At 37.9% G+C, this 20,260-nt stretch overlaps 1 pseudogene; it reads left to right on the forward strand.

Annotated features, from left to right (window-relative positions):
- LOC139999418 (kinesin-like protein KIF27) overlaps positions 1–20,260 on the forward strand; it is a 40,715-nt pseudogene that overhangs the window by 15,339 nt on the left and 5,116 nt on the right.

Genomic DNA, 20,260 nt, shown 5'->3' on the forward strand with positions numbered 1-20,260 from the left:
TGCAGGCTGAATTTGATGTGCTTAGCTGGTGAGTTCTGCCAGTTGGGTAACAGAGCAAAAAGGCTGCGTGGGAGTTGAGCAAGAAGGAAGTTCAGCAAACTGTCCTTTGCATGGCAAAGCCTCCTTGACTGAGAATCAGCAAGAGCAGAAGATGTGTTTGGGATCCGGCAGCATTTGATACCCATCGAGGCTTTGGAGTGTTTCTGGTAGACATTTGTAAAGAAATCCTATTCGATGCTTCTTCTTGTGCTTCAGAATTAATAGATGGGGGGCAGTATAAGGAACCATGGTTGCTGAAATATATAACTAATAAAAAATAGTTCCATATGGGCATAAAGAGACGGATTAAAATCAGAGGAATGCTTGGTGTGTAGTAATCACAACTATTTAAAATCATACCCCCCATGTAAGCAACACGACAGCTTTCTGTGCTTCTGAAATTCTAAATACTTGGCCCTTGTAAGCAGAAGATGGCTTTCAAGCACGTGTGTGTCTGTAGGTATAAATTCAGGATAAAAAGGTTTTGTTTGAATAATTTCTGTTGCCTATGCATCGGTACTGTAGCAGTGAGAAAATAAGGTTCATTGTAAGTCTATGCTTTATCAAGAGTTCATTAACAAGATCTTACAATATTGTTGCTTCATCCGGCAGTATAACATCCAAACAGAAAGTCTGACCACTTTCAGACCAAAGGTTAAGTCTGCTAGCTTAGAAGGTAATAGAAGCAAAATTAGTTTCTGCACTGGTTTAACAGTTGTTAACATATCTGCTTTTTTATCACAGTTCCTTTCCAGGGTGTAATGATGCTTATGTATTCTTTGGGAAACTCTTCAACATTCTGTTTCAGCAGGGAGTTAATTCTTTATTATTTAACTCGGAGAACATTTTTTCTTAGGTGCAGAAAATTGCAAATGAGGTGAACAGAGGAATTGTAACAGATCTCGTAATGACTTCCTGAATACTGAGTGGGGAGCACAGAGATGGAGGCCGGCATGGAGGAGATCCTGGTTAAAGTTGCAGTAAGGGTCAGACCTCTGCTTTCCAAGGAAGTACTTCATAACCACCAAGTATGCGTGAGATTAGTCCCAAATACACAACAAATAATCATTGGGAAAGACCGTGTCTTCACTTTTGATGTTGTATTTGGCAAAAACTCAACCCAAGAAGAAGTTTATCCAGTTTGCATTAAACCTCTTCTAGTGTCTTTGGCTGAGGGATATAATGCTACAGTATTTGCATACGGACAGACAGGTTCTGGGAAGACTTACACCATTGGAGGAGGTCACATTGGTACGTTGTAAAAAGTCTTTTTTTGTGTGTGTATGAACAATGTAGTTCTGCAAATTAAGTATTTAATACATAACAGATGATGCTTGAGAATTTTTAAGAGATAATGAAAAAATGTATAGCAAAAAAAGACATATATATTCCAAAGTTTATGTGATGGTTGTGTTCTAAACACAAATTCTGTGTCCGTTAGGCTATACCAAAAGTATGAGAGAAAAAAAAAATAAAAAAAAATTAAAGTGCTCTTTCCCATTCTCTATTCTAACAGGCAACTTACCCTACTTTCTGAAACACAGTGCTTTAGAAATTTTGGCTCCATTTATCCTACTTAGAAAGTATCTGCTTTAGGTAATTGTATGAAGCAAACTCACTCTTGGACTTTTTTCAGAGTCTGACAAAGAGATTTCATAGATAAATTTCATGGAATAGAATCCTAGAATGGTTTGGGTTGGAAGGGACCTTAAAGATCACCCAGTTGCAACCCCCCGCCACGGGCAAAGATGTCACCCACTAGACCGGGTTGCCCAGGGCCCCATCCAGCCTGGCCTTGAACACCCCCAGGGATGGGGCATCCACAGCTTCTTTGGGCAACCTGTGCCAGTGCCTTGCCACCCTCTGAGTAAAGAATTTCTTCTGAATATCTAATCCAAATCAACCCTCTTTTAGTTGGAAAGCCATTCCTTCTTGTCCTATCATTACACCACCTGCCAAAGAGTCCCTCCAGAGTCCCTCCCCAGCTTTCCTGTAGGCCCCCTTTAGGCACTGGCAGGCTGCTGTGCCTAAAGCCTCTTCTCCAGGCTGCACAACTCCAACTCCCTCAGCCTGTCTTCGTAAGAGAGGTGCTCCATCTCTCTAAGTATCCCTGTGGCCCTCCTGGACTCTCTCAAATACTTCCACGTCCTCGTGCTGGGGGACCCAGAGCTCCAGGTGGGGTCTCACGAGAGCAGAGCAGAGGGGGACAATCACTTCCCTCCCCCTGCTGGCCATGCTGCTTTTGATGCAGCCCAGGATATGGTTGGCTTTCTGGGCTGGAAGCACACATTGCTGGCTCAGGTGGAGATTCTCATCATCCAACACCGCCAGGTCCTTCTCCTCAAGGCTGCTCTCAATCTGTTTTCTGTCCAGACTGTAGTTGTGCTTGGAACTGTTCCAGCACAAGTGCAGAACCTTGCATATTGGCCTTGTTGAACTTTATGTGGAATTCAAATTTTGCTTTTTTAAAGGCAGATATCTGAAACTCTACTATTCGACTTACTTGGTATTTCCAAGTCAGTGTTTCTCAAACACCTGAGACTAGAAACTACTATTTTTCTGTATTAGTTCGCAGAAGAATTCTTCAGCTTCTGCATGTATACAATTTTGCTTTCTGACTTTCCCTGAAATCGTGTATCACCAGCTCTGGTTATCTTCCCTTCCGTATCGAGAAGTCACAATTTGTTTGTCTGTTCTGCTGAATAAGAGAGAAGAAGTGGAGTAGCAGGAATTAGAAGACTATCTGGATTTTTCTTGGTCCTTGATTCTGAATTTGAAACCCTGAAAATTATGTATTCGTTCTTTTTGCATAAAGGATTTGAAGTTTTATCATTAATTCATTAGCAAGTTCAAAATATTTTTTTCTTCTAGCGTGATTTTTTACTAATTTAATTTTCTTGTAGTCTCGTACCCGCAGAAAGTAGTAAAGTTCTGTATCATTTCCATGCATTTCTGATCAACAGAAAAGCAAATCTTTACATGAAAACTTGGGAAAACTGAGCTCTTCCTATTCCTTATTATATTGAGTGATAAACCTCGCAGACTTCTCTTTAGTTTTAGTCTTTGTAATTTGTGTGACAGAATGACTGCAAGTGTCTGTGACATCTGTGTTTCTATTTTAGCATCATTTTCAGAGGATGAAAAAGGCATAATCCCACGGGCTATTCAGGAGTTATTTCAGCATATTTCTGAAAACCATAACATCAATTTCCGAGTGAAGGTATCTTATATAGAGGTTTACGAGGAAGAACTTTGAGATTTATTGGAGTTGGAGACCTCTGTGAAAGATTTACATATCTGAGAAGATGAAAACGGAAATACAGGTAGGATTTCAGCTCTAGAACTTCGTGCATTTGATTTCTGTTGTGTGCACAAATTATTGTTTCCATCTCTTGAAAAGAGAGCTTACCGATGACTAATACTAGACGAAGTCACGTTTTCAAAATATCAATTCAGTTTAGCTGATCTGAAGCAGCCTTCATTTGAGATTCCTATGAACAATATCAATGTTCCTCCAGAAGCAGCATCAGGTGGTAAGGTAGTACTGTTACTGTTTCTGCAAATTCAGCATAGAAACACAATTGTGCATGATTATTCAGTTGAATGAATGCTTTAAGATTAAGCCTTTGCTTCTCACTTCAAAGTTATATTTGTTAAGCTACTTATGCTGTAAATATCTGCTTCCATTCCACTAAGAACTATGTTCTTAACATAGGGTGGGAGTCACTTTTACTACAAACTTTCAAAATTTCTGTCTTTTTTTTTTTTTTTAACTGACAAAGTAAGCTTTGAGCTAGGTTTGCTCATACTTTTTTTCTAGATAGCACTAGGTTGCAAATTGCATAAGACGATGTGTAAACACCTAAGTGTATTCTGTGTATTCTGTTTACAATACTGTTTCAAATGGTGTGACAAAATACACCCATATATTCTATTTCTGCAGGTTTCAGATGTGCTGTACTTCATGCTTTCCACATACTGTTTTATTTTATTTAGCTATGTGCTACGACCTTATAATAATGCAGGCTTGTATGCTTCTGTGATTTGTGTTTATAGATTGACTTTTCATAATTGCAGTAAACTTTTACTGAAAAGTTTAAAATTAATGTAATTATTCTGATTTTCTTTTGGTGTTTGAAGTGATTGTTGGTGCTAAGGAATTCCAAGTAGAATGTGCAGATGAAGTGATGAGCCTGTTGGAAAGTGGCAATGCAGCTCGTCACGCAGGCACAACACAAATGAACGAACACTCTAGTCGATCACATGCCATTTTTACTATCAGTATTTGTCAGAAACAATCTGCAGAGTCTCAAAAAAAATAGTGATCCACAGGATTCATCTTGGAAATCAGTCCAGATGATTGCTTCAAAGTTCCATTTTGTGGATTTGGCAGGATCAGAGAGGGTGACAAAGACTGGAAATACCAGTGAAGGATTCAAAGAATCAATTCAAATCAATAGTGGTTTGTTGGCCTTGGGAAATGTCATCAGTGCTCTTGGAGACCCAAAAAGGAAAAGCATACATATTCCATACAGGGATGCTAAAATCACTCGCATTCTGAAAGACTCCCTAGGAGGGAACGCCAAGACTGTCATGATAACATGTATAAGTCCATCCTCATCAGACTTTGATGAATCTTTAAATTCGCTCAAATATGCAAACAGAGCCAAAAACATTAGAAATAAACCAGTTGTCAACTACAACCCTGATCAAGACCGGATTGATGAAATGGAACTTGAAATCAGATTGCTCCGAGAAGCTTTGCAGAACCAACAAGTTGGTAATCAGTGTTGACATGACTTAAATCAAGAAAGAACACGAATCAGTTTGCTAGAAGAACAGCTCACCCAGCTTCAAGTTCAGTGCTTCAGCTACAGAAACTGTTTGGACGAAGCCTTCCCATTCCTGGTTGATTTGAATGATGATGTTAGCTTAAAAAGCAGGAAGCTCTCACCGTGCAGCAAATTGACACTGGAACTGGCACCATGCAAGAGCCCCATCATATCACAATTCTTCAGCTGAGGAGAGAACTAAAGAACTGCCAGGTATTTCATTCTAAGTTGATTGTTTAGGTACCTATGAACAAATCAGGAAAGCTGATGTGTCTGTCTTGTAGGAGGAGGAGATAGAGTTCCAACAAGTTAGAATTTTATAAAATCAACCTATTTTCATTTTTCACACTGAATTCTGGTAAGCCTGTAGATTGTTACCTCGCAATCGCATACACAAATTCTGGCTTTTCTTGGTTCTCATCATCCTAAATTACAGCTCTGTTATTTATTCTTCATTTTTTTTCTCTGGCTTATTGTAAAGCTCTGCTTCCCAGGTTCAAAACAGTGTAAGAGCTGGGTTTAAACTGAAAGATACCCAGGTAAGCATGCCATCCACAGCTCGGAGGAGATGGTTAGGGAAATGCTAAAATAAACAGGGCAATAAAGGCTCTTGAGCAGCTCTTAAGAGTTGTATTTACTTGAAAGATATAGGTTGTACAGAAAAGATAGAGTTGTACAGAAGTATCTGTCTTTAGAATGGTAAGACATAGTGTGTCTATACTTTGCATTTGGCTCCTAAAGGTTTTCTGGAAGGCCAACTACATTTGGAAGTAACCTTCAATCACTATTGGATCACTTACCCAGAAAAACATCTGAAAAAAAATAACATTATAATTTCTTTAATCTTTAGGCTCTTCTTTGAGATGAAAAATGAGGAGGGCCATCCTTATTTTTTTGTTTGAGAAGTGTATTAATATTATGATTGATGCTGAGATTTTACAGCCAAATCTCACAGCACACCGAAGAAAGTAATTGGATTTAAATACCCACTTTGTAAGGTAGTGTTGGTTATGGGTCCATTATTTCCTTTGGGAGAAAGAAACTTGTCAAAACAAAATCAATAGATGAGAAACAGAAGTAAAGAAACGACTGGTGGAAACCACTTTTGAAGGGAGCAGCTGATTCCCCAGAGGGCCATGCTGCCATAGCCACAGGGACCTTGACAGCCTAGAAAGGTGGGCTGACAAGAACCTCATGAAGTTCAGCAAGGGCAAGTTCAGAGTCCTGCACCTGAAGAGGAACAACTGCAGGCACTAGTGCATGCCGGGGGCCACCCTGCTGGAAAGCAGCCCTGCAGAAAAGGAGCTGGGCGTCCTGGTGGCCACCAAGTTGAACATGAGTCAGCCATGTGCCCTTCCTCCTAAGAAGGCTAGTGGTTTTGTTGGCTGCACTAGGCAAAGTGTCACTAACAGGTCAACAGATGTGATCCTTCCGCTCAGTGAGGCCACAGCTGGAGTAGTGTGTCCAGTTGCAGTTGCAAACTGTATTTTGTGGTGCGTTATACACAGCATAGGCAGCCAGTCAAAAGAGGAGTCTCCCACCATATTTAGCATTGATGTGGCCTCACCTTGAGTATCGTGTGCTCAGGGGCACCCCAGTTGAAAAAGGATGTGAAGATAATTGAAAGTGTGAAGAGGAAGGCAACAAAGCTGGTAGAAGGGCTGGAAGGCAGGTCCTATGAGGAGAGACTGAGAACACTTGTGTTGTCCAGTCTGAAGAATAGGAGGCCAAGAGGCGACCTCATGGCTCTCAGCAACTTGCTGAGGAGGGAAGGTGCTGGTCTGTGCTGCTGGTAACTGAGGGAAGAATGCATGGGAATGGCACAAAGCTGTGGGGGATGTCCAGTTCATGCTGGACATCAGGGAAAATTTCTGTACCATGAGGATGGTCAGACACTGGCACCGGCTTCCTAGCGAGCTGTTTGGTGCCCCATGCCTGTCAGTATTCAGGAGGCGTTTGGGCACTGCCCGCAATAACATGCTGTAACTTTAGGTTAGTCCTGAAGTGGTCAGCCAGTTGGACTTGATGATCTTTGTAGGTCCTTTCCAACTTCTCTACTGCATTCTGCTTGATTCTGTTCAGTTCCGGGCTCCCCCATGCAAGAGATTCAGGGACATAATGGAAAAAGTGCAGCAGAGGGCCACAAAGATGCTTAAGGGACTGGAGCACCTCTCCAATGAGGAAAGGCTGAGAGAGATGGGACTGTTCAGTTTGGAGAAGAGGAGGCTCAGTGGGGGATTTTAGCAATGTCTTACAAATACCTGAAGGGAAGGTGCAGTGAACGTGCAGCCAGGACAAAAGGCAGTGGGCACAAGAGCTTCTAGGCTAACATCTGGAAGCACTTGTGTACTGTGTGGTGGCCGTGGCTGTGCACTGGAACAAGTTGCCCAAAGAGGTGGAGTCATCCTCTGAGACCATCAAAAGCCACCTGGACACGGTCCTGGGCATCCTGCTCAAGGTGGCCTTGCTTGAGCCAGGGGTTAAACCAGGTGACCTCCAGAGGTCCTTTCCAGCCTCAGCTGTTCTGTGATTCTATGGTGGGAGAATTTGCCATATATACGTCCCAACTTTGCAGTTCCAATCACATCTTTGAACAACAAATAAATATATGTATGTATTTAATTTTCCAACTTCAAGAATAACAATGCCTGCTTTTCCACTGGCTGAATTTTCCTTTTATTATCTAGCAGGCTCTAGCTATGGATGAGGAAGTATTCATCCAGAAGGATCATGAATTGAAGATATTGCAGAATCAGATAAAGACATTAATACAGGAAAATGAAGAGCAACTGGAATCTTTAAAGAAGGCTGAAGAAACACATAGATTACAGGTATTTTTCCTCTGGCATATATTACATGTATCTATATCGAACCATCCATCCACTATAGGAATGTACTCATGATTTCAAGACAGATCCTTCAGAATTTTTTTGGATGTAAACACCTACCAGTCTTACAAGCACCTTGTTTGAATTAGAGCTGTATTCCCTAATGAGCTGAGATCATCTAGTGGGTGAATCACAGTACGGTGATTCCTGAAGTTTGTGTATCAGCCTAACTGCCACAGCCTTCCTGTATGATATTAAGTGATTCATTCACCCTCTCTTTGCTTCCTGCCTTCCTCCAGATCTGTGTTGTTGCTAAGTTGTTTCAGGACGATTCATGATTTAGGACTTGAAAGGCTTTAAAAGCTTGTTTAGAATCTCAAAAAGACCATCAAGTTCCTACAGAATGCTTTAATTGAAAGGCTGTGTAGAAACATGCTTTGTTATATCTTTATTCAGTGTGAGAGTAAAGTATTGTTGCCTTTTGACTTTTTAAGACAGAATTTCATCCTAGTATTCTGAGAGTTTACTATTACAAGAAGCTGAGTGACACAGTGGAAACACTGCTTGCCTCCTTCCCTCTCTAGATCTTGTATATGCTAATGAAATTGTAATGGGTAGTAAGTGAATAGCATTTCAAGATCCAGGAGACCATATATAGGATAGTTGATAGATCTGACTTTATAGGATGATAGATCTGACCTTTTTTAAAGGGAACAGCATAAACATGGCTAGTTAGTACTCTTCTCCTTTTTCTCCTTTTTTTCCTTATTCTCCTTATTCTCCTTATTCTCCTTTTCCTCCTTATTCTCCTTTTCCTCCTTTTCCTCCTTTTTCCTCTTCTTTGCTGATGGCTTGGGGAGAGTCAATGAATGAAAGGTAAGTACACTGGTCACCATCTTTTCCTTCCCTCTGTAACTTTTTTTCTGTTCTGTCATCTCTGGATAGGCTTTTTTTGTGTGTTTTCCTTTTTTAACCCATACTGCATATTGTCAGCTTATTAGACTGAAATAATCCATGCTTCTAATACACATAGATGCTTATATACGATTATGCTTATAATTGTATCCTATGGAGGATACGAGGCAGATGTTATGAACAGAAACAGTTGTACTGTAGGCAAAAGATCGCAGCTCTCACTTTTACTTAAAAACAGAAAAATCAGTATAATAATTAAATCAAATGCTTGTGTCAAATGGCTTAAAGTTGTATGCACAGGAAAGTGTCGTTTCAATGATACATGACAGAATAAGAACTGTAAAAGTAGCATGTAAATGTTTGTACCCATGTATTTATGTAACAGGTTATGCACTATGGGGTTGTATGTACAAGGGCATAAGGGACAGAGTCTTATAGGGATTAAAAAAAAAAAAAGTTGCAAGGTGGAGTTGCCCATTACTACTTCCACAATCATAAAATGTATGGTATTGACATATATATTCTTTTTGCTATGACACAGAAATATTATGTATTGTATTCCAACAAAATGTCAATTTGTGGGGCATTGTCTATGTATGGGGAAAGGACTTGCAGTCTAAGAAGATGAGAAAAAAAGAATAAATAAAAAATATATGATTCAAAGTAGGAGAATGCATACTTTAGTTAACTATCTCTAGCTGTTATTCAAATTTCCTGTTGGTAGGCAAGATTTTCGAGGTATTCTGAAAGGAACAGAGAAGACTGAAAATTGTATGGTCTTGGCCTTATGGATAAATCAGTTCAGTGAAGATATGTAATTTTGAACAATGCACAGAGATTGCTGTAGGAAAGGCAAGTAAGTTCTTCAAACTAGCATTACCGACAAATTTGAGGCTGGGTAGAAAAGAAAGTAACGGTTGATACAGGGGATCCTGGGGTCACGTCCAATTTTATGAATGTTAATTAATAAAAATAATCTTTCAAGTTGGACCACTCCAAGAGGAAGAGGAAGCCTACATGTATGTACATTTCATTCTTTAAACTCAGACCATGTGCTTCATTTGAACATTTTTCTTGAATTACCGTTTTATTTATCCATGAACACACAAATAAGGCAAGCAAGGGCTGATAAATATGTCATCTACTTCTCACTAGATGTCTAAATCTAGCTGACATAATTTATATAGGACAGGTCCTTTAGAGACAAAAATGTCTCAAAAAAATGATTGGAGTTTGGGGAGAGGTAAGATTCTACCTGTCATGCCAGAGAATTTTCAGTTTGTTGCAGAATTTGCCTGTGCACTGCAGAAGAATTTAGAGTTAGTGAATGATATACAAGAAGACTGACCTTTATAATGAATTTAGAAAGGTATGATGCAAATCTGATGATCAGCAACCGTTTTTGTTTTTGTTTTTGTTTTTTTCATATGAGAATGAAAAAATGGTGGAACAGCAAATCCTTATTGATCAGCTAAAAGAAAAATTAGAGAAGCTTATGGTTGTGAAAAGTTGGGACTTCTCAAGTGCTTGTGGAGATGGGCCTGCTGTTACGGCATCTGCAAGAAGGCCATACAGTGTCCCACTCACAAAGAGTCTGCTACACTCGCTTTACCCATCTTCAGGGACAGAGACACGAAAGGTAAGGTCTACCTAAGCATTATATTTTTTTTAACAGTTATTGTTCAATAATTCTATTGGGCGTGACAAATTATGGTGACCTCTTGTCAGCTGCTGTTTAGCTTTGAAGCATTTTAGCATTGAAGACTGAAAAAGTACTTTTGAATGTCTTGCAACACACGCTATGTCCCAGTTGTCCAAAATCTATGGGCTTACATTTTGAATCCCAGAATGGCTGGAGTTTGAAGGGACCTTTAAAAATCATCTAGTCCAACTCTGCCATGGACAGAGACACCTTTCACTAGATCAGGTTGCTCAAAGCCCCATACAAATTGACTTAAAACACAGAATTTATCACAGTCATAAAGCTGTAGTCTTTAGTGATCTTTTTGTGCAATGTTTAACAGTTCAGATAGGAAGCATTCCCAAAATGAATGATTATTCTGTACTGATAAACTGAACATTTTGGGTAATAAGTTGGTAACAGTACCTTCTTTTGCACTTGGGACAAGTGTTCTAAGCAGAACCTTCTCTTGCAAAACCTTCTGGTACACAGGTACTCAGAAATATTATTTAAACACCTGCAATTCTGCATACAAGGTCAGGTAGTGATAGACTTTTAAACTGAAATACTATTGGAATATCAATGAAGAATTACTGAACTATTCCAAGTGTTTTTTTGGTGCTTTTTGGCAGGTGTATACCAGTCCCCCTGCTTTTTCCCTGGCTCGGATGATGGCAGGATTCCGTGCTCGTAGCCAGATGATACTGAGCTACATAGAAGATCAAGATGAAGTCCTTCACTGCCACCTCTCTATCAGAGTGATGAAGAGAAAGAAAATACAGACAGTCAAAAGTAATTTATTTTTTTTTTCTCATTTAGGTAATTTTTTCTTTAACTTTTGTTACAGATAAATATATAGCAAATATAATATTACTGCCTAATCCTACTGTAATGTGAGGCCATTTGTGATACTACTTAAAATAAATTTGCAGGACCAACTAGGCATATTATGAAACTAGTTTAAAAACCACATTTTTTTGATGCGATAAAGATTGCATGATCTTTGTTTTGGGGACATCATCCAACAAGATCAAGCATGGGAAGAAGAAGGTGCAAATGCTTATGTAAGCTTTCTCAGTTTGGCACTCTTCTCTTTAATATCATGTACTTTATATAAAGTTAAAAGAAAAAAAAATCCCTTTGTGTTTAGAATGTATCATGTTTTCCATTCTTTCTTAGGCATTCAATAAACAAAAAATGGACACGAAAACAGGCTTCTCTGTGCTTTCCCTTTGAGCAAAGTGACATGAAATGTCAAGTTGACAAGTCCAGCTTATGTGACAAATCTGTGCCACAGACTGATACAGCCACAGGTAAAATGGAAGTCATGAGAGTAAATTGTGTTAGATATAATACTAGAATATGCAATAATGTCTTTATCACATGTAATTATTTTTCTCATCAAAATGTCTTTATTTGCTACAAATACTTTTTTCATTATAGCTCAACATAAATTTATTTTTTAATTATTTTCCTTTTCCCTTTTCTGAAATTGACATCAGTGACCTTAATGTTTGAGTACTACTTACTAGCGAGAAAGCACTTGACCTACAAATCTAGTACTAGTTCAAGAAAAGGAAACATGCTATTATTTCATCAGAGATGCACTGAAAATGCTTAAATTAAATATGTTTTTTCTCTCTCAGATTAGCATTCATTAGCATTCTTGAAATGCTAATGCATGCTGTCATTTCCATATTTAGACGGCAGGGAAAAGACTCTTCGCAATACTCTCTCTTTTTGGCTCTTTCGCTTCATTTGTAAGAATTCTATACATACTATATTTCAGATCACTGTCTTTTGGCTAAAGAGTGTATTCCTTTTATTCCTTTTTTATTCCTTTTTTTTTTGGTCTCCACATTGTTTTGTTTTCTTTCAAGGTGAAGAAATCAACTGCCTCCAGAAAAGTCATGTTTTTAACATGCAGAAGTTAAAGAATTCAGAGTTGAGACTCACTGAGGCCAAGCAAAAAATGGGAGAACTTGCACTTAACATCAAAATGAAAGAAGAACTTATTAAGGAATTAGTAAGAACAGGTAAGTGACTGAAAAATTGAAATGAAGACATTCAGAAATAAGCAAGAAAAAAGACACAAAACTTCTGAAGACCTGCATATCTTAGTTTTTGGGTAATTTTCTTCTGCGGGAATACTTCTGGTAACTTACAGTTTCCTAACTTCTATGAATTACTTGCTATGAGTGCATTGAAGGCTGCAAATTTTTATTGTGTCCTACTCAGCTGTGATCTGCAGATTTGTTTGTTAAATATTTTTTTGTGTTTTGTAGCTTATTGTGTTTGTCCACCTATAGTGTAATTTTTCATGTATGCTTAGTGCAACTGATCTCTTCATGGACATGTGTTTGTCACCCAGTGTCTGGGATAGGAGAGAAGATACGACACTGTGCTGGGAATGCTTGCATTGCCATCATAGCAGTAGAGAAGCAGGAGTCAGAAGTGGATGAGGGAAAAGGTCAGTGTCCCTGTTAGCCTATATCATTACACACCTGTCCTGATATATATATGCTTGCCAGAAACTTATCATTGTGATGACCCTAAAGATCTGTGCTTACCTGTTTCAATCACACTCTTCTAGTGTGTACATATTCTCCTGAGGCAGTCTTTTGGCATTGAGAAACATTGTGCGCCCCCAGTAACAGTACTTACGGAATCCCAAACAGAGCAAATCAGATTGCCCGAACAGGGCAAATCAGTAGAAACACAATCGAGAGTTTTTTGCTGATTACCAAGTTGAAAGCTGAGAAATATGTAGCATATTCTTCTGGGGAACAAACAAACAAACATACAAGCAAACAACAAAAAACATAATAATACAGGCAAGCTATTTTGTCAAGAACTGCAGTAGGCAGAAAATTTTCACTTGATGTGGCACTCAGGTGTTACTTTTTTTGGTGACATCAGATGATTTATGAAGAGTTCAGATTTAAGATTCCTTTGTTCATCTATATTTCAGTGTTATAAGGGAGCTGTTTGTTTAGGTTTGGAAAATGTCTCAGAAATTTTTGTTTTAATCAGGATGAAGTAAGTAACGATTCAATTACAGGTTTAAGTGATACATTGCAAATTATTAGCTTGCTGTTTTAAAACTATTTGGATATGATGTCTTTAAGGTAAGGATGCAGAGTGTGTAAGCAGGCAATATTCTTTGAAGATAACTAAACCGGAGCAAGAATCTGAGCAGGCCAAAATGGAACTGGCCGAAACTCAAAAGCAGCTTCAGGAGCTGGAGAATAAGGAGCTGAGAAAGCCAAGCTGCAAAGAGAGTTCCGAAAGAAGATGGATGCAGCTAAGCTGAAAGTGCAGGTATTTCCAATATGACCATTAGGATTTGCAAATTCCTGTCTCAGCATCACCTTTGAAATCCGTACACTCTGTTTGTGAAACTCTCACCAGCTTCACACAATTGAAGCTAGTTGGATTGAAGTAGCCAATGAGAACCTTCACACAGTTATACCCACTACTATTTAACAACTAAGTAGTTAGATAGTTCTGTCTTTGATGATTTTACGAAGGCTCAGAGACCTTAGAGATAATGTGTGATTGTTGTGGCAAAATGTAGCAAGTCTTGCTCACTGTCCTAACTCAGTGAAATAGAGAATTAACCTGAGTCGGGTTTTAGTTTTAAGTTTTCCTGTTGTTAAGCTGAAATTTTCCATGAACATTCAGGCCTTACAGAAGAAGAAGCAAGACACTAAGAATCTGGCTTCTCTATCTAACCAAAGTGAAAAACGAGCAATAGAACTTGAACAGAACGTGGCTCAGATGAAGCATCTGCAGACCCTGCTAGAGAAAAGACTGCGTGAGGAGAGTGAAAAAAAAGAAGCAACTAGAAGCAGAGCTTCAGCGGGACCAGCTACAAATTAAAGTAGGATTCTTTCTGTTTCCTTATGACAAAGAATAAGATCAACCAGTTTGACCTTTGTTTTCCCAAAGGCAATGTACTATACTACCAGATTTTGTCCTTTTAAGTAATTGCTTACTTGACACTGAAGAAATTGTGTATAAGTATTTTCACAGAAATCTTCATTCTTCCTTTCTCTTCAGCTATTTTTTTGAATGTTATTATGTGATGTCTAGCCCTGAGTTGCAATTTTGCATGTAAATTAGTTCAATATTTCTGATTTCATGATTGTGTAGATTCTGTCATTAAATGTGTTTGAAAAACACACTGACTGAGGCAGAAAGAAAGTTTTGTTTGTTTGTTTTTGTTTAGAGGAACTTCAGCTTAAGATGGAACAGCAACAGAAGATTCTTAAAGACAGAGAGATTGCTGCATTTAAAAAGAAGAAAAATAACTCGGTGTGGACTTTACAGAAATCAGAGGTAGCTAATCTATTCCAAATCTGTGTGGACACTGAAAAGAAAGGTGTCTTTATTCACCCCGTGTCATCTTTGTAAAGCGTTTGGAAGAAGAGTATTCCATCCTCCCTCCCCTGTTTTTTTTTTAAATTTTTTTTTTTTTTTTTTTTTTTTGTAGCAAAAACTGAGACAAGTCAAGAAGCTCTTTAACTGGTTTTGAATGAACGAAAGGAGAGGGCTGTAATGTCTTTGTTTTTTCTATGACTTGTCAAAGGTAGTAATTCAGATAGCTGGAAATTCAACGAGTTTGGTTGTCTGGTAGGCTTGAAGGTGATTCTGATGAGCTCTGTTATAAATGTTGCACGGTTTGTTTGTTTGTTTATTTCTTTTCCCATCTGACAAATATGACAGACGGCTATGGTTTTGGTTGTTCATGACAGTGTTAGAATAGTAGGTTTCCTGTGCAACAGTGCTACCTGCATGATTTCAGAACTAGACATTGGAACATGAGAGTTTCATGAGTTAACCAAAGTCTTTAGAGGTGAAAATCAATTTAAAAAACGAAATAAAAGCAACTTCTTAGCCATACCAGCAATATGCCCACTGATAAACCATTGCTTCAGAAGAGACTTATAATAGACTCTGCTAGCAGGATCAGAACTCCCATTTTTTCTTTCTTTCAGCATCGCAGTTTCTCATCACGATGTGTTTTTCCACAAATCTTGGTCTTGGGCAAGAATCATGCAATGAGGATGGGCTAGCTGATTTCTTGTGGTACCTTTCAAACTTAGTTGTTGTCATTCTATATATGACATCTATTTCTATAACTGTTTTTAGGAAAATAATACATTTCCTTAAAAGCATCTGATAAAATTGTTTGCATAAGATGTAGTAATATAACATTGCTGAGCCTCTCCTTAAGTCAGTCCTATTTCTGTATTATCCTGAATCAGGATTCTGTTGATCACTTAATGTTAAGAATTGAAATGTTGATTTCTCACGTTTTATCAGTTACTCTAAAAGAGGAAAAACATAGTCATAAAATTCTGACCCAAATAGTCCTCGTTAATGCTCTCTGGATCTCTGTTTAAATTGTAGAAGTTAGAAGAGCAAAAGAAATGGCTGGATGAAGAAATGGAAAGAATTCTTCAACAGCACCAACAGTTAGCGGAACTAGAAGAAGATTTAAAGAAAAGAGAAGCCATTGTAGCTAAAAAAGAAGCATTATTGCAAGAGAAGAGCCTCCTAGAAATCAAGAAACTGAGATCTAGCCAGGTGATTTAAGAAAAAAAAGAAAGAAAGAAAGAAAGAAATTTAACACAATTGTAGAGCTGCCTGAAAAGACTATGGGAGGAGGGCAGCCGGATAACAGAAGAGGTTTAAGCCATGCGACTTGTATCTCTAGCGCTGCCATTACATTATTGTGTGGCTTGATCAAATGAACATTTTAAACATGAATAATAGAATGTAATAACCTTTATTTACATGATATCCCCGAAATTCTAACAACAAAACAAAATCTGACTTCCAAAGTTCTGTTATTGCAGCACATTAAATAACAATATCTAAAAAATTGCTCAATGCCTGCAAAGTAGAGAACATGGCAGAGAAACATTCTGTATTATTTACTTTGGCTACTGAGAAACAGAAATTGAAATGTCATTGTCACCGTAATGACTAACTCATGTAAGATATGTAGAAAACTGCACATTGCTTTTCTTTGTTTTCTTTCATCTTTTGATTAAATAGTAAATTTTATGGTAGCTGTCTACTTAGCCTAAATGGCATCCCTTTACAAGAAGTAGACAGGTCTTCCACTTTAGGATGCGACAGTCTCATGTACATGTTTATGGGGAAGGAGTTTTATATTTACGGTTTCTTTCATTCTTCCTCTTATTTCTTTCTCTCTCTCTCTCTCTTTTTTTTCTTTTTTTAAAGGCTTTAAACAAAGATAGTATGAAATTGTCTACTCGCTTAAGTATGCTGGACCAGGAATTGTGTGATAAAGGTATGCAGCTTCAGGACAGCACTACTGAAGATAAGACAGACATTCTGGAAAAAATTCAGGTTCTTCAGAAGGAAAGGGATCAGCTACTCAGAAGAAGAAATAGTGTGGATGAGAAACTGAAAGAGGGTAACTGAAAAGTGTTGTCAGCTGAAGTAAGTAACTATCTCTGAGATACATCAAAGTTTTAGGCAATGTTGTATAATAAAGTATTCCAATCATGACCTAAAATGTCTCCCAGTATTAGACAGTAGAGAATCAAGGAACTGAGGTTGGGTGTTTTTGTTAACAGCCGACATGAAAATACTGCTATAATGGCACTACTTCCATAACAGTGAACAACATATACTTTCAGAGGAACTTACTTACTTTAGCTAGAGTCCGGACAAATGTCGCTGGCCTAACAATTCTATAATTAGAAATAATGAAACAGGATGTCCATCAATTTATCTTAGGCAGCTATTTTCCTATCAGGACATAGAACAAGGTGAAGTACTCTAATAGTGATGTCCCTTGATTTTTTTTTTCATAGGCTTTTGTGAAAGACCAAACCTCACCTGAAGGCCTCCATATAGTTACAATGAAAATAAGCCATATTGTGGATGTTACACACTTGAATTGATCAGTATAATTAAGTTGAAGATTGAATAAATTGATGTAAAATACACAGATTTGTTTTAGGTCTTGAGAAGCAGCAGTTGGGGCCTATTACTGAGCTGATAGCATGCCAGAAAGAATCCTATTTGCTTCACTCCACAGAATCTTCTGCAATACTTCAGGGCATGAATTTCTGCCACCTTCCTGCACAGATAATGGTCACCAAACTGCTTACAGATCTGATTGGTTCATTAATCGCTAATTAGAAAACTAGTTCAACTGAAAAAGTAATAGAAGTCATCAAATTGTGGGGAGGGGAAAATGGAGGAAGAATAGAATGTAGGCTTTTGTGGTGATGAACCATTTGTTTGAACTCTGGTCTGTGGAAGGGATATCAAGACATTTCCTGCTTGCTCCAAGCAGGTTCTAGATTTGTACTCTTCCTCTTATTTTTCCCATTCCATTCTCTGTACTACTACTAGTTAGTCTTGCTCTTCAATTTAGATTCACCTTTGAGAATGAAGTTAATGTCTTATGCACACAAAGGTTTGTTTTGTACTTTTTTTACAATCTCACTCCTGTGTTTCTGTGTAGGAAGAACATGTCCTTTTGCAGCTGGAAGAAGGAATTGAAGCCCTGGAGGCTGCTATTAATTACAAGAATGAAAGTATTCAGAGTCGCCAGTACTTGCTTAGATCCTCTTCACAGATCCTTTCACAGAGTGAGGATAATGCAATAGGAAAACTAGTTTCCTTGTCTGCTGATGAGCTCAGAGCTATCCTCTTCAAATACTTTAACAAGGTTTGCTTTGGCTAATGATCAATATTTTATCCTATTACCTGTTATTGCACTAAATAGTTAAATGAAATAGTGTCAAGAAGTAAAGTCAATTTAATCCACTTTCCTTGAAAGCCTGCTTAGGTTACTCACATCTGTTGTTAATTTGGATATTTTGCATCTTGACATCAACATAAAAAAGGATGCTTTTCTATTACTTGTTTGTATCTTGTTTTGGTGTCATTAGCTTAAAAGGTGTTGCAACTCTGGAAATTTCCTTGCTCCTTTCCACTGCTTTATGCTGCTAACTTCTCAAGTAGCAACATATTTAAACAGTGGTGTCGTATCGAAATTCTTCCCACCTGCAGTCTTTATTAACCTCAGGATAGTATTTCTTTTTTCCAAATCCATTATAAAATCTTTCTGCAAACAAGCGCTTACCACCATATACTGAAGAATCGTAATGACACCTGGAAACATAAAAAAGAAATGCATTAGGACTTGGTGTCTCTCTTTGCCCATGGGTGAACCTTGGGTGATTTTGTGAACAAGTTGTCTGTGGTACACAAATTGGCAGTTTTCCAGAAACAGGAAAAAAACTCTTGTATCAGTTTAAGTTCTGCACAGGGCATTAAAAAATCCACTAGTCCATGTGATCAAAATCTACAGAGCTCAATTCTGAAGTGTGAACTCGTGTCAGCAGGCAAATCTGTTTCCAGTATAAGCTTACAGCTTATACAGACAATTGCTTTTGTATCCATTCATCTATTAAGCAGAACTGTAAAAGCATTTGTTGAAATGGTTTGATAGAAGTGTATTAGATTGTCTTAGATTGTTGGCCTGCGAGAGTCTGAACGTAAATTACAACTGCAGACTGAAGAACAGGAGATGAAGGTCATAGACCAGGAAAATATAAAACGTGAATTGGAATCTGCACTTGAGCACATCAAGTTGCAGTGTGACAGGCAGCTGATGCTACAACACAGAGAACATGAGAAAAAACTACAGTTGATACTGCATCATTTCAAGGGTGCTTGTTTGTTTTCCAAGGGGAATTGTACAGCAGATATTATCTTTAGTCACTGTTGAGAAATACTGTGTTTCATATGAAAGAAAAAAGAAGATATGAGGTAGAAAGATAACATTTTGGCTGTTACTAATTCTGATGTCGTGTAGGATGCTGATGAACAGACACAAGGTGCTTGTATAAAAGAAAAAAGCTGACCATTTTTAAAAAACGGTCAGAATTGTCACATTTTTATATTCAATTTGTTGACATTGGAAAGGTGAAAGATAGCAATCCCCTTGATCTTTATCCTCTAAATGCTCCTATTAAAATGGAGAATTGGGGTTGGCATGGGCTTTTTGCTCCTCTGTCATACTAGTTTAAATGTACACCATGAAAGCAGAGTGTCAGCAAAATACAGGACATTCTCTAGCTGGGCATCTTGATTTTGGCACAGAGAAGTGAAGTGAAGATTTGATTCTCATACTAGTTTTACTTGCCCTAGAACAAGATGGTGAAGGTATTGCAGAAACCTTGAAAGAGTATGAAGTAAAAGTCCAGCAACTGGAAAAAGACTTCTTTTATTCTAGAGAAAACCAGCAGAGAGCTGAAGAAGAAATTGAAGGGCTTTTTTGGAGAGTCACCCCATCAACTAATGGCACCTACTAAATGTAAGTACATGATCTTAAAATGCTTTTGTGTTTGTCAGTAGATCATTTGAGGGGTAGCAAACAGACAGAAGTATATCAGATAGACATAAAACTCATATTTTTACTGAACTAACTCTTATCCAGGAAGGTACTACATCTCCCCACACTTGCAAAGGAGAGACAACATCAGTTTGTAATAGAGGCAGTGGTATAACACTGTTCTAAATTCGTGTTTGGTTTTCTGTGGATTCGAGCATAATTTCAGAAGCTACAGTCTCACACTGTTGTGGTTGAGAAAACGGTATTTTATGATCTGAAAGACTCTGAATGGCATTATAATTAACAAATGTGTAATATGCTATGCTTTTAGATGCCAGTATTTTAAACAATCAACTTGATTTTGCTGCCAGCACTTGATTTCATAGAAGTTATTTCTTGGAAGATTGTCAATGAGGAGGTCCATACTTCCAGTTAACTAAAATCATTCTTTATTAAGGTTAAAAGACCTAGATATTTGTAGTAAGAAGATAAGCTTCCTAATGTGATCTATGCTTTGACCAAAAAAAAAAAAAAAAAAAAAAAAGGACCAACAAACAACTATGAAAAGTTTTTT

This window comes from Anas platyrhynchos, chromosome 25 (genome assembly GCF_047663525.1).
Source record: "Anas platyrhynchos isolate ZD024472 breed Pekin duck chromosome 25, IASCAAS_PekinDuck_T2T, whole genome shotgun sequence".
Taxonomy (NCBI): domain Eukaryota; kingdom Metazoa; phylum Chordata; class Aves; order Anseriformes; family Anatidae; genus Anas; species Anas platyrhynchos.